The 26,353-nt window shown below is 39.5% G+C and overlaps 1 protein-coding gene across 7 annotated transcripts in view; it reads left to right on the forward strand.

Moving 5' to 3' along the window:
- Positions 1–6,751: 6,751 nt before the first annotated feature.
- The window catches only part of LOC126922793 (talin-1), a 48,002-nt gene continuing 28,400 nt past the window's right edge, over positions 6,752–26,353 (forward strand). For 4 of the 7 annotated variants that reach the window (XM_050735653.1, XM_050735658.1, XM_050735659.1 and 1 more), the window contains exons 1-2: positions 8,525–8,674; positions 19,082–19,183. The gene's annotated coding sequence lies outside the window, so the exon portion shown is untranslated. Of the gene's footprint in view, positions 6,910–8,524; positions 8,675–19,081; positions 19,184–23,305; positions 24,939–26,353 lie in introns of those variants that run through there. The other 3 variants (XM_050735654.1, XM_050735655.1, XM_050735656.1) reach the window with 3 other exon arrangements.

Below are 26,353 nucleotides of genomic sequence, written 5' to 3' on the forward strand. Positions count from 1 at the left end.
CACGTCTGTTGTCATTTATCTGCATTTTTTGTTGTTTAAGCTAATTTAGTAGCGTAACGTTATCGTGTTCAGTTGAAAAAGTTTACTTCGTCCGGAAAGAATTACATCGATCGTTCTTTATAAGAAGAAATTCATGAAATTACTTTAGCCGTGGAACGAAGGACACAGATAAAGATAAAGATGAAGGAACAGTTTTTATAAACTCAATTATCGTAACGATCGTAAGACGTAGTAAGGTTTCGATAGATTTTCTTACGATTTCAACTTACGTTTGACGAATTATGCCATGTAATATTTCATTTTGGTGGTCGCCAGGGGTATTTCTTGCGTTGAAACATTTGACGCGATACATTATACGAGGGAGTTAATGTAACGAGCCAAATTACGAGCGACACGTGTGCTAATTCGAGTTTATAATTTTAACGGCGCGTACAGAAACGATGCGACGATTCTCGCTGATTTAATTAACCCCAGGGGTTCCATTTCGTCTGTCGTTTCGAGTAACGCGTCCTCGATACTTTTTAAGACAGTGGTCGTGGAAATAACGACCAACTGTAACAAATCAGTTTATAGTAGCGTTGTCAGTCGGTACACTGTCGCTATTAACAGCAACGTCTTAATAATTTTTATGTTATAAGATACATCCATACATACAAATGAAACGAAGTATTGTGAAATAAAATAACTCGACACAAACTGTCGCGGTAATCTACGACTCAACGATACCAGTTGAGAATTCGTAGATAATAATATATTATAACATTACGAACAAATGAAATATACAACGAACAAGAATATTCGCATTTATTTATCAAAAATATTAGGCAGCAAAAGCCTATCGCGAATTACGTTATTATTTTCGCATCAACGGAAATGGAATTAATAAAAATGAATTATCGGAAACTCGTGGATATTTACGACGTCGACGAACTATCTACCGAGGCAGGGCCGTTCGAATTAATTACACTTCGATGCAATTTTTCTCTGTCCCATGGATACAAATCGGAATAGAACTCGAGGGAAGCTGCTTGGTTTCCATGGCTCTTGGATTTTCGTTGTATCGTTAGGGTGGTGCCCTGCCGCGCTTCCGGTATCCGGTTCCGCCAGATATTTTTATACCAAGGGGACCAAGGGAGCGATGATTCCATGGAATCTGAAAAGTTAGTCGGGCGAAAACGGCGACCGCGTACGAAAAGGGAGAACGAATCTGTAAGGGAAGAAACAGTGGAGATAGAAGGGGGACGAGACAAGCTAGCGATACGTCGTCACATTCGCTTGGACGAACAGAGAATCACGACGTGTCATTTGTCAACGAGATGCTTTTTCCGGAAACTCGCCGTTCGCAGGGAGTCCGCCGGAAGTCGCCACGCTAATCATTCTATAGAAAATGCGCACGCTCAGTGTTTATTCGATTGGATCGAGCCGTGGTTGCATATAACAGTAGAATGACAAAAGAACACGATTACGACAACTTGATTTTTTTGATTTTATCGAGTTCATTTCGAAGTTTATATATTATTAAAACGATAACTTATATTTACATATTTGGTACCCATAATCGAAAATTCTTTTAAACTCTGTACCAAGCGATAAAGAGAATTGGATATCGTAGAACGTCAAAGTGATTACAAAACATCGCTATTAAATATTCAAGATCGTCGTGTTATAAATCATCGTCTTCATCGGGGAGTACTCGAGCAGAAATCGTTCTACGCATAAATTCTCTTCGAATTTACGATTCACGGTTGCCGCATTAGACACGGGTAACTTTTTATGGTGATTTCGATAGCCGCACACGTTTCGCTCTTGCTCTCGGTGCGCATCCCCCACGCGTACGATCGAGAATTTGTCGAATCATCCTCGACTGAACTCGCAAGGGCTTGTTCCATTGTACTCTTTTAGGGTCTTGTGACGTATCTGCATTCCCTTTCTTCCGGCGGCGAGAAAATCGTAAACTATATGAGGTAGAAACATCTAAATACGAACGAATTGCGTTGGATGAATATTATACTACCGATGTGTAAGGTTCGTAAGAAAGCGACTTTCTAATAGATTTCACTTTTACTACGAGTGTATATCTGGTAAATTATAATGCTGTGAACAACTGGAGAATTATAAGAAACGTTTAAAAGGTAGCGATAAGATTTGCAGATTAGGGAACTTCGCCTGAAAATTTTCTCTCTACTGTACGTTCAGCGAAAAAACACGGACTTTCGAGAATACTCGTCGTCTTTGTGACTCATCGAATTCGCGTGGAGAAGTTCCTTGCAACAATTCGCACGGATAAACAGATCGAGATAAATGGATTCCTCGAATAAATTCTGAGAATTATCCTTCGAAAGACGTATTTATTCCCTGTCTCGCATAATGCAAACTTGTATCTTATCTACATATCTCAAGCAATAGTAGTAGGGTAGGGTAGACCATAATCTGGCACGGAGACGATCGAAACCTTTCAGAAAAATGAATTTATTCCTGGATTTATGTCCATCGTTTGCCGTCGTCTCGCTCATAAATCATCTGTATCCAAAACGGAGATGAACTCGCACAGTAGCACGCGAAGGAACACCCTTTCATACGAAACTTTGGCAAGTTTTCCCTCGACTGCGTATAGAATTCTTTCTATCCCTCACCCTTTGCTCGTAGTTAATCCTCCTGTATTGTTAAACGTCACGTGAAACGCCGTGTCCACAGAACGAATTATGATTCTCCATCGAGAGAATCTTTCTTTCTTTTGTCATAAGTGCACTGGAAAATATAGTTTGATGACACAAGTGGATTTTTTGTAAAGATATCGTAACAGTAGTGAGACGGTTTTGTCTTTTCTAAAAAGTAATTGACGTTGCTTCGAGTATTTGTGCCAACAAAATTATGTTACGAATAACACAGATAACATTGACTCCTTCTTCAAAGCTCTAATGTATCATCCGCGGTAAATAATCAAGAGGAATTATAATATTATCGAAAAATATAACGATAATAAAGAATTTGGCAAAGCGAAAACTCAACGACGACGTAGTTTTTGGGACGAATTTCTGGGATAGAAGTCAGTTGGAATTGACAGTAACCAGGAGAGCTCGGGACACTGGCTCCAGACTTCCTGGCGCCGTCGCGACGCTTCCCAGCTTTTGGCAAAACATATCCTATCTCGTCGTATCCTGAAGCGGGCGCCTAGTTTTTTTATGGCCACCGCCAGTACGACCCCCGATTCCAGGCTTCCGAAGTTCCCCCATAAAATCTATTCTCCTCGTCGCTCTGCCCCCGACGACTTCTCTATGTCTGGTTGCATCCTCCTCTGCGGACTGTTCCTCTTCTTTGCGAAAACTAGCTTGTAGCTTGTGCCGATGGCGGATATTCTGTTCCTGGAATGGGAAACGGCACGTGTCGGTCTAGGAGATTAGTTTCAGAACAAGAATAGGCTCGGGTGTTTGATCATTGAATTACTACAAAAAGACTTAATACGTAATAATTCGATTGTTGGTTCGATAGAAGTGCGGCGCGTCTAAAAAAATCGTCAATTTTTAGACATCCGCGGTTAGTCGCCAAGATAGAAGTTTCGTAATCGTCAAATGAGATTATTTAACGAGAAAATTGATAAAAATTGTCTCGAGCGATATGAAACCCTCGCACGTTACATAATCGAGCAAAGTCTTTCGCTAGTTTCGATATTCGCGACAAATTTCTGTTACTTTCAAAATTTCACGCCATATCTGTCGATCTTGCGCAAGCAAAATCGTAGAAACAATTTTATTCGACGATTTCATCTGAAACGACCCTGCTGCCAGCATATCTGTCACAAAAGGAATAACGACGTTTTATGCCCGTGAAAAGGTTCAAAAGCTCCGATAACGTTAGAGCGCAATGCCTGCTAGCGGGCAGACGTTCGGGTAGTTGACTCATTCTTACAACTTCCATGTATCTAACTCCACTGATATCAATCTGATTCGGTCCTCGATAAAGTTTCTCCTAGGTACATGAGACGTATATAATGGAGAAAGTTTCTAGGATGGGTGTAGCAACGATTCGACGACAGGGTGTATCGCGAACTGTGGATAGGACAAAGGGAGTGATAAACTTGTCCGAGAGAGAAAGGAGCGGGAAATTGCTAGATGGAGGCATCTCCGGGGGTTGTTCCTATATTTATTGCCATTGAAGGGCCGGGCAACGGTGCTGGTATCTGCCGGTTTGCCCCAAAAATGAGTTGCCTGGCGATCGCCTGACAAACTGATTCATTCGTGGTTCCAGGAGCCACATGGAGATGTTGATCGAGATAGGACTTCGGAGATGGATGCTTAGTCTTCCGTGTTTGCTTTGCTGAAATAGGACGAGGGACAACGAATGATTTTTAGTCGCGTGACAACGATTTATGGAAAAGGTGTGAAAAAGTTTCGTTAGCGAGTAATAAGAACTTCGTGAAAACTTTAATAACTTCGCGAGTTGCAAAATTATCATTATTAATACATTCGCATGTAACATATCGATCGGTGATATTATACTTTTTATATGCGCAACATAAAACAAAATAGAACAAACAGCAGGGCAAATAAACGGGTACCGCTTGAATATTACTTCAGCTTTGTGAAATTTAACGAATTCTTTCGTTCTTAGGATGCACTCAGACTCTGAGTAGAAGAGAAGTATATCGTACCTGTAGCGGCACATGAGCCAGAAGACGATTCAAATCATTGTCGTTGTTTTGCCTCGGAGTATCAAGACCGTTAGGTTACAAGTAACGTAAGAACAAATAGACTGCGAATTTTCCAACTCTCCCTCGACCAGTATAAATACACGGACGCGATCGCGAGCGACAATACATATCGAGTATCTAACTGTATCTAGAGTATCTCCGAGTATCTTACGAGCATCTATCGAGTTACGCGACGAGCATTTACGAGTATTTATTCCGCTATATTATTTTCAGATTTATACTTCGTACTAACGACTCACGTATACGGCTGTATATTAATTTATTCGACGGTTACAACAACGAGCAATCTCGTCATTAAATCTCACGTAACAGCGTCCTCTTCGCACATACATCTACATACCCTTAGGAAGTGCGATAAATTGTATTTTCCAATTAACGTTGATACCGTTTGTCGCGATAAAAATTTCACAAATTTCCGAGCGTAGAATAAAAATTTATTCATTAAACAAAACGCTTACATACTCGTAAAAATGTATTATCAGCTCGACGTAAGCGGTGCTTGCTCCATCTTGGAGTCTCCGCAGGAAACGGATGATAAGGCAGGCCAAGGCTAACGTTTTCCACAAGAGAGAAAACATTTTCCTCGTGCGGTAAAAAAGCAGAAATGAATGAAAATTGGATTATAAGCGCCGTCCTGGCAACTGTCCAACCGAAACTTTCATCTTTGACGCTGGAAGCGCAAGATTTATCTCGTGCTATCCACTTTCCAATCGATGTCGGTTTGTCCTGGTTTCTCAAATAGACACTTCCGAAACCTCCGAGAACACTCTTAAAATCCATTACGTTTATTTCCTGTAAAAGCGTGTCGTATCGAAATAACCTTTGTACGTAAAATGATAAAATGATTCTCTTTGTTTCCCGGTACCACTTGCCTATTTTTTATCGACGGAACAAGCGCAAATGTTACAGAGCTTTGGAAGGCGGACGAATATAATTTGAAAAATGACGTGTTGGACGAGAATCGGTTGTTAAAGTTGTAACGTTGCTGTAACGACGACAAAGTAGAGGTAATTATTAAGATTTTGGCAACGAAATACTGGCCCCGTTCCTATTCTCTTCATGCGTGACGCCAAGTCGGCTATGAATACGCTTTTTCCGTGTCAATAGATTTCTCAATTCTGATGATTTTCTTCTTAAAAAACTACCTCGTGTTTTACAAGAGACGTTTGCACGATCATCGTATAATTAGTATTCAGTTTTTCGAAAAATGAATTACTACCATAAGTATATTCATCGCGACAAACTATTATAAATAATGGCAAATTTCCAGGCGTTTGGAAAAATATCGTTCGTAATATCGTCGCTTGCTCTCTACTTGCGATCGGTTCGTAATACAAAAGTTGCATAAACGGTACGTCGAACCGAGCGAACAAGCGTGATTAAAGTTTCCGGGCTGGTTGAAAAATCACGTATACGCAGTCGGGTTGTCCTCGAAGCATTTGAAATGCAGGTCGTGCCCACGTATCCCGAGCTATTTGCCCGCTACGTATATCGAGCATCGCCCACGCCCTGCCGGTTTATGCACAGGTGCATTCTGTTGGGCGACAACGACAACGTGAAAAAGACGCCTACGTTTATTTTCTTTCGTAGCGCCGCCGACGCGCGAAGAATGCGAGGAACGCGCGAGCTTACGCGTCTTGTGGGTGGCCTACGCGATTAGAAGAAGCAACAGGCTGTTAATCGTCCTTCTCGTCATTTTATTCGCCAGAATTTCACGGCGTGTCGATCGTCGTGGACGTTGGTCATCGCGTTGCGAGAAAATCGACGACCACTTCCTTCGTGTGTAGATAAATACCGGATGGCCGATATGTGTCATACTTTCCCGCGTAACTCTTTTAATTCCGACCTCGTTATATAATAATCCAAGGAGAAACGGAGACAACAACGATTTTCGGAAAGTCGCAGGGAAGGAACATACGGGAATCATGCTGGTACACGAACGTTTATTTTGAACGAATAATGAACTGGCGACTGGTACTTGGCCTGGTAAAAGTGGTATATGCGGTAGAGCGAGTGGCTCGTTTTAGAGGCTGTATAGTGGATTTAAAATGAATCGCGAAGATTTATGTTTGTCCTGTGTACTTGATACGTGCGATATCGGTTTTTCTACCATATCCAGATCAAGTTGAAGTTCGTGATTAAGTGTGGCTCGAATCAAGAGTGTCGATTTTCGGAGGCATCGGACTTTTTACGACAAAGAAGTAAGTCTGTCAATAATTAGGAATATCACCTATACAAATAACATCGGCGTTCACTTCCCTTACATTTTAGCAACTTTATAACTTATTCGTATCGTGGGTCAGAGATCGCGTAATTATACATAATCGTGTATTTCCCGTTGGCAGACCGTAAGACACGTTTCTGTATATTCTATGACTCAAACTATAAGACGTGCCAGAAAACTCGTTAAACGAAAGACGAACAGTTTTTTAACAACGCAAATTACGCGAGTAATATACGATAACGAAAAAACGTGATGTCATCGACACATTCGTACTGTATGAAGGAGAGTAATATTTTTGGATTTCAGTCTCACGCTATTACTCAGCAGGTTAAATTTGCACGTGACAAAAACAAGATAGAAGAATGAAAAATCGGGACGGAGATTCTCTTCCGTTTGTGTTCATTTTTAACGAATTCTTGTTATTTGATTTCACGGAATACGATACACGGAGTAGCGTAAAGCGCGTTACATCATTGCGTACTACGAAACGTACACGGTTCTGAATGGAGACTGGCTGGCATGACCAAATTTGGTGCGGTCTCGATTCTGTACCCGATGCTGGATTTGTTTCCAAGTTTACTTACAACTTGTACGGACCACCTAACACGTTTATATGGAAATCTATTATTTTTCGCGGATTTTGCGAGATAATTCTCAGCGAACCAGCCAACTTTTTAAATCGTTTTCTTAACGTCGTTAGATTTCACAGCTTTTCAGGAAGCGGGACATTCGAAGATCGTTCGCTGTGTTTTCTTGTCACGCGTGTGATTGGTTCTTTTTATTTTTAGAGGAGAGTCTGTTTATTTGGATTAGTTATTTGGATGAAGCCAGGGAAGTGCGTAGCGCGGCGAGGCCCGCGCGAGATTGTTATCGATCATCGTGTTGTTGAAATTTTCTGAAACGAAGAATATCGCGTAATTAAATATCTTGTGATTCGCAAATTACCTGCTGATATAATTATCAGAAGTTTTCTGCATAATTTCTAAATCTATTTAAAGTACATACTTTCGTAATCGGATAGTAAGAAACACATAATACAGTTGATTATGAACATTTTTAACGAAATATAAAACGTTTTTAACAAATTCCTAAATAAGCATAGTAATATCGATATTCTGAGGTAATACGATTTTCAAATGAATTTTTAAGATCGAATGATCTTAGAAATAAAAAAAACGTTTAAGGATTTAGTGATAAGAATGTAATAGTACTTAAGAAGATATACTTTATTGGTATTATTCATCCTATTTATAGACATACTAATCCGATTACGCCTAATACACGAAACAAGATTTACAAAAGATAATAGCACTTTTATTTATTTATTTATAACTCGTATAAAATTATTGCACCTTTTATAATTAAAATCTTCTATCGGATATTACAATTACAAATATTAGATATTAAACATTAAAATTTCATTGTTACTAATATCGCTGCAACTATACGTTAGAATGCATTGAAACGGTATAACGAGTATATTCCTGAATCGCAGTAATCCAGTTAAAAAAGAAACTAGAAAAAAAGACGTTTGCCAATTGCCGTCTCGTTCGGAAAGGGTACTAAAGGCGCCTTAATTTTTTCGTGATACGCGCCGTCACTGACCTTGAACGAGAGGAACGCTCGAAACTGAAACGGCGGAGTCGCAAGAGTGTTGTCGGACGTGTGGTTGTGCCCGAAGTGACAAATTGATTTTGTGCAACGAAACAGGGCTTCTTTTCTATCTATGGATATTTTTTACGGTGAGTAGAATGTACGAATAGCCGGATAATATCGCGAAACCGACGGCTGGTGGCGATGCTGCCGGTTCCTATTGATTTTTCCGTGATTTCCGACAGATGGGCGTGCTGCTCTCGTTTAGACTTTTCCAATCGTTCCTGCTCGTTTTCACACCGATAAAACGCGGTCTCCCGTATTACTTTATTAATCGCTTAGAGGCATACACCTGCCTCTTGACCGTATATGATCGTATATGTCCGAGAGTCGAGGCGGATTACGGGCGAGCTAACCTCAAAAACGAAGGGGGTAGGACCACCAAACGGGTGTCTCCCGAAATAGAGATGATTCACAACATCGCGACAAATTGACAGCTCGTGGCCTCTCCGCTCGTGCGTCTGTGCATCAACTTGTGCCGTTTGTTTCACGTTTCGCAAATCGATCATCGAAGTAGATTTCGCCAACACTTTACTCTGTATCGTACTCTCTCCTCGATGCTCTCCTCTCGTTCCTCCCGTTTCTCTCTTACGTTTCGTTAAATGCGCGACGTGCCAAAACAATAGGACCGGAGAAAATCAATAGGCAGGCTGTAAGAGGTTAAATAGGGAAACCCATCTGCTACCACTGTTCACGAGACTTTATTAAGTTTCTGCGTTTGGCCAAGTTCGGGACCCTAGAAAAATCGTTCTGATTTCGCATCGACGATTTACCACGGTTTTTAATTCCTCGCGATGTCACCAGATCTTTTGTTTTACTTTATTTCTAACCTTCTTCGCTTTTTTTCATCCGCCTAATCTTCTCCAGGAATCTTAGATAAAATACCCTTTCTCGTATTGTGCTTTTAAGGTCATTTTTTATTTTTTTGTTTTTCGAATCCATCGGGGGAAATATATAAATCAACTCTCCTTTCTTCGGCGGTGTAGTAATAAATACGTAACACGTCTCGTATCAGTGTTCGATTACCTTAAATTCTTTGAGAATATCGTCGAATTGTCATAGCTCTTTTTATGGTCTTTTGACGGGTGGGTCATAGTGATTTTTTAAAAGCATATTGGTGATTTATCGGGTCGCGACGTTCGATTAATTTTTAGCCTTTGACGATTATTGAACTACTTTGCAATTCCCCTTCTTTCACGTATGCCTATTTTTTTTCTTTCTTCTTTCTTTTTTGTTGCATTCATTTCACCGATTTTACTTTAACGTGAATTCTCTGAATAACTTGGAACTACCGAATTCTCTATTCTTTTACTTTTAATAGAATTTTCTACGTTACAGAATGTTATTAAGTTTGATAAGTCGTCTGATACAATCTAAATAAAGAGAATAACAATGGAATACAAATAAGTTGGTAAAATAGTAACAAGTTTCCAAACTAGGATTTTTATAGAACTATATAGGCGTATACTTATAAAAAATAGGATTTTTTTATTTAAAAAAAAAAAGAAAGCGTAAATTCGAAACGGTAGAAAGCACGATGAAAGGAGAAACATTTTCTCATTGCAAATTGCCTTTAATAGAAAAAGGAATGAAAAAAGTTGGTTTAGTGGATGGTGAAACACACAGTTTTCCTATGTTTGCCGTGCACTTTCGGATTTAGAGTTCTTAATTCGCGCGGTGCGTGACCGATGCTCCTCCGCAGATTTATTTCCGTGGAATTGAGCCAGACTCACAATTTAATTATCGCGATCCACTTGGAGCCAGTTGAGAACTCGGCTTTAAGGTTTCATTGAGTTTATCCGAAGTGACGATCTTTATTCTCCGATCGACGCGAATAAAAAGGCCTCGCGGAAGCGGAAGGCCTCGAACAGCCCTCGTGACTCATTTCCAACGGAGATATCGCTCGGGATATTGCCATTCGAATGAATTGCACGATATCCAATCATTTGTAACCCCAAACTTCTTCAAATTTAATTATAATTCGTTTCAAATTCTCCTTTTCTCTTTCTTCCTTTGTCAACAATATCGGGTATGAAATGTTTTAAATTCTAGCTATATCTCTAGTTCTTTCTATACACACGGTTGGCTAAAGGCTAGGAGTCCCTAGGCGCAGCATTTCAATTATTCGCCAATTATTTAAGTTTATTTATCGCTAAGCCGCGGATGTTTAAGTAATTGATTTTCTAACAGACATAGACATTAACAATAAATATTTATTTCGCTCCTTAAATATTAGTTAATAATAATTAAATATTTAAAATGCATAAACATCCGCGTTTGTTGAACATACTTATTATTTATAGAAATAGCGCTTGCGAGATATACAGTTTTAAAATTCCGTCTTTGTTTATCAGGATAATGTTCATGAGTAAATTGCATATAGAAATTGAATACACGTACCGAAGACGGCAAGCATATGTCTAACATACATCGAAGATATCTAATGGAAGAATTTTAAAACGTTCGAAAGAAAATATTCAGGATTTTTCTACTACCAAGAATTGTGTTATATCATACGAAGGACTGTGAGTTACACAGAGTGTATCAAATTTTACTAAATAAATCGGTGATATGCGAAAGTAGGTAGTCAGAATAAGATAGAATATATGTATATACGTATATGGAAATGACAATCTAAGAGACATAAAAGTATCGATGCATCATTTCTTCTATGGACGATGATGTAGAAATCAAGATTGCATTATTACCGATGCAGTTATTATTACCGATGCTTAAACGCTTCCATTCAGGAATTAGATATTATTATTCATGCTGTCGATAACTCTGGTAAGCCGAACGGTCGCGCATTTGATTTATTTCGTAGAATTGATTTACTTGCCATTGAAAGCGGATGAATGAACCGAGCAAACTAACTTTATGCTTTCGTACGATTTTCAAGTCGCGAAATCATTACGGGCAATTTAAATTTCTTTAGAATCCTTGTTTATTTGATTTATTACTGTTTTTTTTTTTTATACGATAGTTTCGATTCGAATTCTTGGTTTTCAATTAGAAATTCTACATATCCTCGATAAAATGTTAATGTTGATTTCTTAACGTAGTTATTAATGAGAGTATTAGCTAACTGAACGATTAGTTAGTCCAACTGTTATGTAACGTATACTACATTAAACTTACAGATTAATCTACTCTGAAATAACGATATAATGTTTGCAATTGAAGAGGAATCTACTTATCCGTTGTTTTAATTATCTACGAAATAATTGATAGATTCGTAATATTATATATTCGTAACACATATTATATTTATTATTATAATATTTTAGCTAGCATTGCCTAAGAGATAGATAACATAAATAGCATAAATATAAATCGTAGTAACGCTACTTTCATCAAGCATTGTAATAAAGAAATGTATTCATCTTTTGTCAAGTTATTCTGTTGTCCCACAACGACGATACACGATTATCATCATCCTTGTAGCTACAATTAGAATAAAATTGAATTTCTCGCCAGAAATGAATCTTTTATCCGTGTATATAGCATAGAGCTATTCATAGTTTGCGAACGCTCGTATCATTTTTCCTTTCGAAACAAATGCCCGGTTAAAACGTTTCATTATAAAAGCTGGTGGATCATCGTATGGCAAAAATTGCGTCTGTAAAGGTATTACGGCTTTGTCGAACGGAATACTTCATTTTCGATTATTGATTCATTTTCGTCACGGTCGCGACAAAACATTTGGCTCGGCCAAAACACACGTTTGTGCGTTTGGAAGACACAGTTCCGGTACGAGCTGTATAAATAGAAGCATGCGTATGTCCGGTGCGTGTAGAATATGCGATGCTTCGAAATAACGCGTTCTTTGTGCATGAAATGCGTACGCGCGCGCAATACAGGCAGTGTGCACGAAGTAACTACAGGGTTGCTGTGCGCACGTGTTTCTGCGAAGATCATAATGGAGTTACGCGCCTCGGCCAACAGCCAGCGATGACGGGTAATCGCGTGAAATCGATTTTGTCATCGACTCGTTGAGATTAAGCCGAAATGGAATACTCGGGAGGTACAAGTTACGCGTCCGAATAACTTGGAACGTGTCATTTGTAATAACATAAATCAGCGATCGAAAGAGTTATGGAAGAATTTTAATAGCTTCTATTTAAAACATGGATTGTACAACTTCTTTTAGAACACGTTGTCACGTTCGAAGTTCCGATGAGAACAGACGAAGGAAAGTTCTTGAAAATAAGTTTTACTTTGAACAGAACGTGTAAAATGTGGAACTAAAAGTGTTTCCATTAGAGGAACGGATATTTCGTTTATGGAGATTTAAAAAGCTCTCAATTATAGTAACAAATAGTGAATACTATTTAATGAATAGTACTACGAAGCGATATTAAATAATTGTTACAGTCAGATGCATATTCCGAATATGTTATTTATCTGTAATTTACATAGACAATTCACAGTTCGATGTTTATTTGTGTTTGTCTTTGAAACGAACAATTAGGGAAGTAAGGAATGTACTGAATACATACGCGATAGTTATATATAAGTATTGTACTAACGTAATATCATACTATTCGTATGTTTATCGAATAAAAGATATGAAAATCGTGACATATGTAATTAATGTTTTCGTATGAAATATAAGCCGGTATTTTTCTGTTTAAGGGTTCGTTTTTCGAAAATAAAGTTCGAACGTGTTTAGTAAAGAATCGGCGCGATACCTGCGTACGATAAATAATCAAATTTATTTTTCCCGGAAGGAATCACGTTGTGTCGGCTTTTACGTGTTATCTGGCCGGACCCTATGTTATAGGATTGCTATTGTATTTCAGTTTATAATGTTCATCTTTTATGATTTTCATATCTTCTATTCGATAAAAGCGTGAATAATATGTTATTATATTGTTATGTATAAAACTAGTACTTTGTCCGTTTGATACTTTTATCTATCGTACGTGATCTTATTTAATACACGTTGTAAAACAACTTGCGTCCATTGAACTTTTATCGTGCAGATTCTAAAATATCTGTTCACTCGTTAACATTTGTTTCGATAAAAATTTCACAAGAACAGATATTTTCCCAAACGAAACGTACAAGTTGGAACATAATTCTTTTAAAAACGAAAGATAACTGTCTATTTTGATCTCTGGTATAAACGTTTTGCGTTCGGACGTTTCATATGCTCTGCCATTGTTATCTCTGTTTCGTCGTTACATCACGTTATCGTTATCGTCATCGTTATCGTTGTTCTTGATATTATAATAATATTACGCTATACATTCCATTTGCATATTTTTTATTCGAGTTTGATACGTTTCGTTCTTGTCGTTGCAACTTATTTACTATTTATTCCTGTGTTATTACGATTAAATAATAACGGGGAAATAATTAGAGGAAGCAAAACGTTGAAATAAGAATGGAAAAGAATAGAGAAAGATGCGTAGAATTAAAAAAACATTTAAGGTTTCATAGGATATTGTGGATGGATAGAAATCAAAATGTTTCAACGTTGATAACCCCTGGTTCACGTGTTTATATGAATCTAATAATATTCAAATGATATATATGGCGCTATTCAGCATTGACGCGTATCGTCAAACATTTTCGTATTATCTGGGTGAAAGGTCTGCGTAATTTTGGATAATCATGTAATTTCACGGTCATTTATTTAATATTCGTATATTTCCCCCGTCAGATTCGTTTCTTTTCCGTGGCTCCGTTTCCCTCGAAGGAAACAAACGACTTCGTTACGGGATCGTTATGGCGATTGGTGAATCACATTGAGACGAAGTGGACTCTCGGAACCAATTATACGCCTTGTTACATTTAATCCTCATTAACAGGTTACGTCGCTAGTTTATGTATACTATATCGGCGATGCTGATAACGATAATAATAATATCTCGATATCTCGATGTTAAGAAGAGTAACAGGGTTAATGGTGATTTAAAAAGAAAAAAAGAATTTCGGGAAGATCGATGAATCGATTTCGATTCGACGGCACATCGTTTGAGAGACACTGTTTGTCACGAATGCACGATCTTGCACGATGCACGTCGAGACAACGGTATGCCTCGTTACTTTTTCTGCGACATTACACGGACTGCTAAGGAATTTATTTAAAAGGGGACGATTGTTCCATTAAATTGCCTTCTTGAGAATAAAAGTGCATCGTTGTCCGTAGACAACGTTGTCATCAAGAAGGATTTTCTGATGTTCAGAAGGCAACGCTGATATTTCGATAAGATTGTGGAAAGCGAATTTCTTGTTATCCATCACGCTGTAAAAGAAAGTAGATAATTATATAATATTTATCGTACAACCTATATACAATGTCTAATGTATTTATTACAAATTACAAATAGTACTTAGTATTTAACATTTAGGTACAAAGACTCGTGTAGTAAGTATATATGTGAAAATTTCTCTTTACGAACGTGAACAGGAAAATGAATAGAAATGAATCGCAGGTTCTTCTGCCGTTATACCGTCGCTTTACTTTTATTTCATAAAGTCGTTGTCGTCAGGTATACCCGTGTCTGCTTTCGATTTTTCTCATTTCTTATTCGTATGGTTACGCAAATTACGGACTGGAGCTTTCACGATAAATTCGGTAAGGCTCGTTTTTCTATGACAAAGCCAACGATCGAAACTCGCGTGTATCGTATAATTTGGACATACTCGTATAATTATTTCTAACTTGTTATATTATACACGGAGATATTCATCGAAGCGATGCAGGAAGATTTGACGTTTTAATTAATGCGTATACGTGCAGATCTCGTTAAGCCAGCAGCTATAGGAATTAAATAGAACGCGAAATAAAGTGTCTCGGCTAATTGCTTTTTCGATTGTACCGAGAAACGCATTTGCGGCGCATGTAAATCAATTCAAAGAAAAATGTAAGCGTCTCATTTACATTCTTAGACGGATTTTACGTCTAATCGGTATCTAAAATGTAAAGATATACTTTCGCTTATTCGATATTCACCCTCTGTAACTATAGAACTCTGTTTGCTTCTTTTACCATAGAAGTATATATGTATATATATGTAAAATAAAAATGAAAAATGATTGGGATATTGAGATATAGAGATTGCAAAGAGATAACGATATTTACGCAAATTGGCTCGAGATAATAACTAATTGTAAAACTCGTGCAATATTCAAGCCATATTCTTCTTCCTCCATGTCATCCCTTTAAGAATAAAAGTATAGTTTTTATTTTCAGTTGTCACGTAATTATTATACACAGTACTTGACGCACGCTTGCGTGATACGAAAGAAAATTTTGCAAATAGCCTTGTTGATTATCGAAATTACTAGTTTGTGATATTTGTTCATTGTCATCGTCGCTCACCTGTTTCGCTTATTTTCATTTTCCTAGCGGTATGTTCATCCCCACGATCCATCCGGGCGTCACATTTAATCCAAGATCACCCTTGTTTGCGCAGTTTTAGGTTACAACGCGTCTAATGGATTATCCGTACATTCAGCTCAAAGTACCTTTCACTCCGTTGTCATCGATTCAATGGAGGTCCGTGTGCTGCACATAAAAATAACAATGATTCGATGTTTACTCAACTTATTAGACGATTTTACCGTACTCCGTAGATCAGGGTGGAACATTTCAGCTAATGTTCCGATCCTGCGTAGCAGTAACTGGCTTTTAGCGTCGACGATCTTTTCGAAACTGTTCCGTTTTGCTCCTTTTTCGCGAAAGCGCTCGAAAAATGTTCTTTCTTTAGCGGTACATATCTCGTTAGTTAATAGGAACTGTATAAAGCATAGCGTAGCAAAGAATCGGATCGTTTGGAATCGTTATCGGAAGAGAAAATGGCAAAATCTACTTAGAAATTTCCGCCAAAAAATTAAAATCAAGTCATGTTGTAGAAATCGACAACGTAAGAAGCATCGAAATAACTATATCGGACTGTATCGATTCAACGTTTGATTGTCTATTGCCTACTCATCCAGCTCACCACGAGACAGCCTTGGTTTTCCACAAATTCGCTCGTACCTTCTGTGAGAGCCGTGGAACGTTCGAAAATCGCATGGATTAGAATCCTAGATGAATTTTAACCGGCCGCGACCATAGATCAGAGACCAGAATCGACAACGAAATAGCAGTCTATCGAGAGATCGTCTATTGATCGGTTGTGAAAGGCAGGCAAGCCATTAATCGCAAAATTTTGCGGAAATGCGCAAGACATTCGGGGATGGGATGACGAGAGGGTGACGAGAGAGGGTCGATGGTACGAGGCGCGTGCCGATTGATCGGATTTACAGCCGGCTAGATTCTCTCTCGTAACGTAGCTACGTGTGCAACAAGCCCGTTATAAGATTACCCGTTATGAACCGTGGCTTTATTAGTTATCTCTCGCGTCCTTTTTTACGACGGCCCAAGAGGCCCTTTATTACATATTGTTCGGCTCGATCATTCCATCGACCGCGCATTGTTGCCTCCGCTTTTCGACAGACTTCCTCGTTACACGTGGAAATTGCAGCGCTACTGGCGATAAACACTATCGAAAGTGAAGTTTATCGGCGAATAAGTGGCCTCGAGTAAATTATTGCAAATAACCGGTATTGTAAGCAATCGAGGCTGAGAAATGACACGGTTCACGGAGCTAGGGATCGTCGTGTCTTCGTCCAAAATCTTTTTCATTGCGATCGATGTCATCGGGTGAAGATAAAGGTCGAGAATTATATTAATAAGGCATATAATCGATTACATCGAATAATATATCATTTTCGTTATCGAATATATTTATTTGTTAGTGGATATATTCCGATGAGAGAGAAAGCGTCTTTATCGATTACGAAAACGTAGTTTTTCCGATGTTCTTGTAAAATTAATTCGATGGGTGGCATTGCCTTGCCAAAATTCAAATTTCGGAGAAATATTGTACACGCGCTAACCCGATAAATACCAGATTACCGCGTGAAAGCAGGCTATCCGGAAACTGATCGTGCAAGAACTTTGCACAGCTGCCACACCCCGCGGTCCATCGAGGACCTTGACGCCGAAGCTGGCCTTCCGGGTTATAAAATCCAGAATTTATTCCATCTCTGTCCTCGGTGTTTCTCTCGGACCTTACGACGAGTCTCTCGACGCTCGCGAACGTACGCTACAGGGCAGTAAAGGTAGGAAGAGAAAAAAAAGACAAAGAGAGAAGGGGTGAAAGGGTGAAAGAAGGGCCAAGGGATGGGTAGAAAAATGCACCTGTACATGCGAGAAATAGAATCCCGAACTGTCATTGCGGCCACGTAGTTACGTGTACGTGAATATCGTGGGAGGGTGCGACATCGGGGGTTGAAATGTGTAGGTATATGGAGCCAACATCACCGGAGCGTCTCGGCGTTGGAGGCGCCAAAGCGTCGCGGCGCCACCCCCGGCGCCCGCCATAACGCCGCCAGCACCCACCTCCCTCGATTCTCTCCAACTCCTATCTTCCCTACTCTTCCTCGTTCTAGCGTTCTCCATTCCCTTTGCATCTCTTCTCTTGGCTTTTTTTTCTCTCTCCTGAACCGTCCTCTCTTTTCGTTCATCTGTGCTTCTTTCATATCGCTTTTTGTTTATTTCTTTTTCTACGGTTATCCCGATGATTAATAATCGTGTCAAATCAATCTTTATGTATCGTAACGGTGATTTTATAAATAAAATTATCGAGTAAGTTGAAAGACTGTGCGTCTGTGGTAATGACAAAGATAGGGAAATCCGTAGCAAAGGGTTAATAGCTAACTCGTAAAATCTTCCAAACGTTCGACGATTCTCTTTTCGTTTTATAGAATATATCTACTTTTTCTCTCGTCATCTTGTCTTTGCACAAGCTTCGTCCGTTAATTGTCGTCTTCGAGTTCGATGTTTGTTCTCGGGGATGCTGAATTTTACGAAAATCTCGTTGGCGCCGTCTTGCTTGTTGTCTCGCGAAAATAAAGTTCTCCTGGTCCTCTGACATTTCAGCCGATCCGTAAACTCTCTCGGTCAACGATACTTTTTGCTTCTTTCGTTCTTCTTCTCTGTAACGTGTCGGAACAGTCCCGGTTGCACCTGTTTTACCTCTGGAAGAAAATTTTCTCCTTCCCTTCGCCTCTCCACCTTCCACCTTTCCTCTCGAACAAGTTAATACTCGCTCGATGCGTTGCACGACGGAGTTATCGATATGATTTCTTTCCGGCCGTTTCTTCCCTTTGTTCTGGCCAAGAATAATTCAGTGCTTCTGTATCTGTTATTCAAATTGTGGCCGCGTTTTTCGCGCGTCTCACGCCGCGCGCCGGCTTTGAATTTCAAATCCGACGAATCACACGATAGATCGATTACTCGAAGTAAGAGCGACAGGATTTAGATTTAGATATTCATACCTGTGACTTTGCGTTCCACGATGGCGTTTTGTCCAACTTTCTACTTTTCCTTCTGCTTTGTTTTATTTCAAACGAAATATTTTAATCGATCGGATACTAAATCGCAACAAAGTACGATTATATAAGGAGATAAAAAGTAATTGCTTTACTTTGATTAGTTTTCAGAAGTGCCTGAGAAAGAAGCTGCAAGAGTCGTAGATACACACGCACACAGGAGGAACGAAGTATTCCGCGACGTAAGAGAGAAACGATTTTAAACTGTAAGTACCAACGATTCGAGCAGTCAGTTCCGATTTGCAAATCACGTTTGCTCGGTGGCCGGTTCGCTTTCTCGTCGAGATCCTCGTAAAGCTTTACACGCTTCTGCGGCCTCTTCTCCGACTTTCTTCGTCCCTCTCGGTCGACTATGAGTCAGACGAATCGTGAAAGTGTCTACTACCCCCGCGGTATCCCATAAACTCACCCCTGCGGACCTTGCCCTCGCGTCAAGTCCACGAATTTATCTCTATTCCGCGAGACAACCGGCCGAACGATCCTTCCTGCAACCAATATGGAATACTTCTGGCCCATAAGCCCGAAAACGCGATACTTAATTGCGACAAATATGGCCCATAAAATTTGAATAGGCATCCGGCATGATGAACGAGGGTTCTTCGGGTCACACGCACCTTTTTCAGCGAATCGGTTGGAGGTTGATTCCGTGGTTTTGCTGTGTATACGACACGGATCTGAATCGGTAAATTCTTTCGGTAATATTAAGTTTATTAAGATGTTTCGTAAGCTTGAAACTTTTTTGAACGGACAAAAATTCAGCTGGTGGATCGTAGTGGATACGGGGCGTGGAGATGAGGATGAAGTTCAGGTAGAGCATGGACGAGTTTCGCGAAATTAAATTCTTGAGGGAAGGTTGAAATTTTCGGCTCGAAGGGTTAGAAGCGAAAGTTGGCGTCTCTTGTTCTTAGAATTATTTGGAAATTTGTACGAACAACGTCCGTGAAAAGTGAATTTAGTGCTATGACGCAATACGTCGATACAATCAAATTTTCCATATAATATCTTTCATAAATCAAGTATAGAGCGCTAAACGAACCGTTGCGAACGGCGCCAAAAGTCGAAGATCTTTGCCGACTGATTTCGCTCGTATCTCGTTAAAGTATCTATATTCTCTGTTTCGTGGTGGTTGACCTATCTACGCATCTGTCGCGTTTTGCACGCGAACGGCGTTTAGCGTGCGTTGAATTTGTTTACTATTTCGTATCGCTGTTGGAGTCGTTTTAGGACTTTGATCATAAATTGCATAGTTTATTACCCGAAAGATACATCGGAAAATATATCGTATCAGTATCTTGTCGGAGATGAATTTTTATGACAGCAGTAATTGTATCAAATTAGCAATAATTTGTATTATTTGTATCCGATGTTTATGGAGTTTAGAACGATTACCGATACGAGTTGACCGTGACCAGCGACACAGATCGCCTACGAATAGTTAAAATTCTTAATATCGAGCAGATGTCAGACATCCAATTATCGTTTCCACGTTTTATATTTTTTTATCTGCCTAAGTAAGCTATTTAAACGATATTTACTAGAAACAGAATAACCGCATTCGCTAGAAAGCCAGCGTAGCGCAGAAATTTCAAAAATTTGAGCTTTTGAGACTGCTAATTTGGCTGTTAGGAAGGACGCGATTGGACACATTGATTTATCATGATGCACGAGGACACCGTTCAGAACACGCGTATCTCGCTGAGGTTAAACAAGCAGCCAATGGTAATGGTCCAGACATTTTGGCGCCGACGATACAAACTGTTGTACAAAGTCGTCTACTAACAAACAACCAGCGCGCCAAGTCTGATCCATACAGCACTTCCGGTTTTGCTGACGACCGGCTGGAAGTTGGGATGGCGAGTTTACGTAACCTCGAGCTCCTGCGTCCCTCTTCCCTTTTTACTTTCCTTCTCTTCCCCCTTTTTTCTTTTTATCTCCTCGTTAAATTCTCATTGACCTTTGTTAACTGCAGGGAACATTACATTTTTACATTGTTTCATACTATAGTCGCTTGTATAACTACGGTGGATTATCTTTCAATTTAAAATCTCTTTAAACAATATCGCAAGTTCTATCTTCTACTTCTAAGAAAGTGTATAAATCATAGTAGTTACAAATATATATCGCCCAGTTGCTCGAAAAATAGCGTGAAATGTTTCAGAATGTGTATAAATGTTATATTCCATATATATCGAAGACCAACAATACCGAGCGTGTTTAATGAAAACGTACATTTAAAAAGGTTGACGCGTGTGCGGCCACCGCGTCACGTTGCCCGATTAACGGTATCTCTAAGCTCGACCATGGTGTATCGACTTGGACAAAGCGGCACTTTCGGGAACAAAATTTTGCATCAGAAGTCGGGGCCATATGGATTTAGGGCGGGCGGTAAGTTGGATCGACAGGCGCATTGTCAGTGCGATTAATCGAACGATAAGTTCGACCGTATACGAAGAGAGTGATTGACGCTACCACGATAAGGCTTGATGGCTCCGAGAGAGGGACAGTCCAATCGAGAAAATAAGAGAGACGCGGAAGGAGTGAAGAAAAACCGTGAAAAAGGGATACTCTCAGCGAGATTCTTAGCTTTGTCCCTGAAGAAAACCACCCCACGTGTTCCCGCTCTACCTTTTTCCTACCTTCCTTCCTCTTATCCCCTTGCTCCTACGTTTAACAGAGTAAATCGTATCCACCCTCGTCGTGTTTCACAATTGTTTCGGACCACCTTGCGGCTCCCTTAAACGTGTTTCGATAGCGAAACCTGGTAGTTTCCCCTCGTTCTCTTTGAATCTGTGACGCTGTCGTTCGAAGGATATTCAGGTTTTTACTTAATTTTAGGTCCGGTAATAGCCCGAGCTTTTGCTTAGGTTTTATAAATATTATTTGGATGGAAGACTCGTAGTTTGTAGTAACTCCGAGATGATCGAGTCGTGTATCGCGAGAAAGAAATAAAACAGCCTTTACTGCATTCGCGCAGAATATTATACTGCTTCACGCTTCGATCTTCTCTACTTCTCTGGAACTAATCCATTTTTGGACCTAGAAGGGTGAATCATCCCTTGTACCATGACATCTCGTTGAATTTCGCCTCAACCACTTAATGCATAACAGAACATTCGTGGAACAACAGCATTTCGACAATTTCCTCTTTAAATTATTGAAATAAAGTTACAATCGATTTTGCTGTTATCGTATACTTTTGAGATATAAAACACGAAATATCTCACTGACGATACGTTGACAAAGAGAAATGATAATTTAATTTAATAATTTAATTTATTAATCTATCGCTTACTTCAGTCGCGGAATTAAGGAAAGAAAGGAGCAAAATATCGATTGTTGACGAAAGGAAGATCGTATCCATGCTTGCGAAGGATGCGAGGTGTTATCATCCCCGTACTGTTTTGCAAGCATTCATGGTCAGCTAGCTGACGTTCGAACGAAAGTGCCGCTGCATAAATTGCCTGTACATCTCAATTCACCCCCCGGGATGGTGACCATTCTCTTACACGTCGTGCTCCCGAGTGACACTCTCCTGCCCCTCGATGGCTGACCTCCCTCCTGCGAACTCGCATTACCATCCCTTTGCACCCCCTCATCTGCTATAGCTCGATCCTCGTTCAATCTTTTGTGCGCTTGCTTGTTTAAATTCGGCCCCAAGAAAATTACCAAAATCGTTATGAAAATTTTCGACTGATCTGGGAATCTCAAAGCTCGTCTTCCTTTGACAAGAGATTAATCGAACGAATTGGCCCTATCCAAAGCGAAAGATTGCACGCTGTTTCTCCCCCTTTCCGGAATATTAGATTCTTTTTGGATTTTACTTACAGGGTTTACATACAGAAACAGTTCACGGAGTTTTCATTAATGAAATAGCTTTCGGTTAGTCACATTTATTTTTCATATCGAAACAATCATCATGATCAAGCTTGTATCGTTCTCCCAAAATTTATATTATTCGTTGTATCAAAAGAGGGGGAGCTGAAACTTTCTTTAATTATCGAAGCCCAAGGAAAACTTCCATCGTCCCTTAGTCGAGACAAAAAGACGAAGAAAATGGTACTGCAAGATGATTCTTTGATACATTTTTAAAAAAATGTTACTCGATAACTTCGTTTAGATCGCCAAAAATCGAGACAAATTTTCATACTAGCTCGTCCTTCGAATTTAAAAAAAAAGTACGAGGAAGATCATGGCGAAAGATAGCTAGATATTGTTAACTGAAATTTTAACAGAAGCGTTGTTCTTTCTGGCGCGTATGTATGCGTGCGCGACGATGCCCAAGAGGGGTGGCTGGATCGCTGGCTGCGACTCAAACTCAGTGGGGGTAGAAGGAAAACTACCACCATCGGTGTCGACCAATCGCCGTGTTGAGTCAACGTCGTTCTATCGGCGCATGTGCATCCTCTCTGGTGGTGTCTTTGGTTTGGGTACCGCGCGCAAGGCCGCAGACCTATCACTTCTTTGGCGACAGCCGTCGGGGTAACATCCTTGTTCTCGTCCTAGTCCTCGTCCTTGCATTACCCCTCAACATCACGAGTACCAAAGTTCTCTCTCGGTCTCTTCAGTTTCAATTTCAAATTCGTTTCTCTTATTATCTCCTTGTTTCCTCTATTCGTTTTCCTTTGCTCTTCTATATTTGTTCGTTTCTCATCCTTTCTTTCCTTCTTTCGTTACGGGAATTTGTTTATCCTCGGTTGAAGGCCTCCGTTGACTTTGTTAAAATCATCCGTCGACGCGTCGTTTCGTTTGTTTTCGTCGTTAGTTTTCCAATTTTCTTCGGAGACGAATTGATTTTTGATTTTGTTACGATTTAAGATAAGTTCTTTTGCTTTCGAGTATTTTTAAAATTTTCTTTCACCGTTCGCAACTTGGGTGTCGATTCAGTGTCTTTGGTTCGGAAATTTGGAGGCTTCTTTCGAGATTTCCCTCTGTCTGGGTACTTCACATTTTTCGAGGTAACAAATTTGTTATTTCTTGCGAACTCTTTTTACGTTTGATAATTCTGTTACATCGTGACTTCGGTTACTTCAACTGCGTATAGTACGTATTATATTTTTATCTCAGAGAAATAGAATTTCTTTCAAATGTTTATCTTCTTATTTTTCCGAATCTTGGAAATCATAAATTTCGAAAGAATCGTTTCCTCGTTTTCAAACACAGAGGAATGTAACTTCGTTCGAGGAAGTTTGCGTTTACTCAACGTTTATTTCGAAAATAACTTGCGTCGGTATTGTTTTTAATCGGTAATCGTAGGGCTGTCGCGACAGGAAAACATCTCCCGTGCCTTAAAGTGCCGTCCAAATTCGACCTGGTGACAATAAGCTAACGCTTTCATTTCACCTTGTTCTTTTCTTCTTTCTTTTTGTGGAAAAGGCCGTCCACGCTGCTCTCGTGACTCGTACAGATGACTATCTCGACTGGTCAGAGCCTTACTGAAACTGTGATCTTTTTAACCGATCGAACTCACCGTTCGCAGAGTTTCGATCGAAAAATTTCGTTTCACCTTTCGAGCTTACTTTTACGAATTGGCTTCGTGCCCGTTGTGCGCGAACCAGTTGCCTTAATTCGAGTTTAAGGGTCATTGAAACTTTATCCCTATCCCGACATTCTCCTCCCCTATTCTCCCTTGGATTTTTAACGAAATTTCGACGAAAACCTCGTCCGTCCTCTCCTGTGCCTTTCTCTCTCTCTCTCTCTCTCTCTCTCTCTCTCTCTCTCTCTCTCTCTCTCTCTCTCTCCGTTCTCTTTATTGCGAAATTGAAACTAGTGTCAAACACGCGCTCTTACACATACACACCGATACAATCGTCGCAAAGAAGGAGCAAAACGGTGAGAAAGGAAATTTCTGAAGTTTTTTGAACTGCTTTGTGCCGTTTCGTACGAAAATCCAGCGAGAAACAGAAGAAACTCTGTAATCCAAATGGAAATCGAGACAAACGAGTGCAACATGAGTTTCGACCGGTGAGTAAAAATCGCATGCGTGTACACGTGTTGTCGATATTTTGTAATACGCATCTTATGGTAGTATTGGTAATTTTATTTCATTTGATCTCTTTTCTGTGCGTTGGTTTGTTCTGTTAAATTTAGGATAAATATTGGTTCACTGAACTTTCATTCTGTTTCAAATATGAATTTTCTATTTCTATGAATATTGGCTTATCGAGCTTGTTAATCGAGTAACAAGCTTTATTCATTAGGAATAGTCCGATTGAACAATTTGAAATCGATTGTTCAAAATGTCATCATGTCGATTGTGCAGAAATGTCATGACAAGTATTCGAATGGAAACGTTAGTCAGGAAATTTTTGTGCATCTGTTTGGTGGTATTAGAAAAGTGCGCCAATTTTAGTTAGAAAGATATTTACGCATGCAAAGATTGCATTAAAACGAACAAGACAATTTTAGGAGCGCGTTAAAAGTTTTATTATATGTACAATAGTCGCAGCATCGATCAGAAATTCCGCGAAATTTATCTGTGTCTCGAATAATCTTAGCAAACTTTATTCGTTCGTGATATTATAAAAAAAAAACAGGAAGAAAAAAACGATAAGTTTCCTGAACAAGCGAACAAACGAGACTCTTTCATCCGAACAAAGCAATTGATTGCCGTGAAACAATCAAGATAGGGGACTCAATTATCGGGAGGAATGAATCGCAACAGACGATCTCGAAGGTCTCGAAATCAGATAGTATAATGCGAGGGTCAACTTTCCTCCCTTCGTCGAAGTCGTCGAACAAGGAGGGGGTGGTAATGGTCAGAATAGAGGGGTTTCCAAGAGTATATTTTTTAGGCCACAATTAAATCGTTCTTCCGGATAAATCTAAATAGTGGGTTTCCTGTCAACCGAACCCCATGCTTTCGTGACCAATTAGTGGCTTGGCGAATCGCAATTATGCCACGTATTGTGTTTCACGTGGCACCCTAGAGGGTTGAAAAGTATAAGTCGCTGGAATTTGGGGTTCACGGGGTAGTTATTAACCGTGATAACGCATTAACTCGATGATTACTCTATGATCGATCTCCTTGCGATATAAGGTTTAATATTAACGTTGTAATAGAAGATTTTTCTAATTTAATGGTACCGAAGTTTCTATCCTTTAATTTTCTAAGTTTCTGTATGTTATTTCAAACGCAACTTAGGTACCAAATTTCATCACTTAATCGATATTTTTAATAGAGAATAACAAAGATTTCCACAGGAAATTTTACATAGGAATAGGAAAATTTGATAGAAATATCTATCTTTCTGAACAGTATCGTACTAACGTCAAAGAATATTTAAGTATTTTCTAATATATTCGTCGTACTTTGTTCGTTTTCCTTGAAACAAGCTTATCAACGCACCAAATACCTCGGGTTCGACCAAACCAGCGCA

This window comes from Bombus affinis, chromosome 12 (assembly GCF_024516045.1).
Source record: "Bombus affinis isolate iyBomAffi1 chromosome 12, iyBomAffi1.2, whole genome shotgun sequence".
NCBI lineage: Eukaryota > Metazoa > Arthropoda > Insecta > Hymenoptera > Apidae > Bombus > Bombus affinis.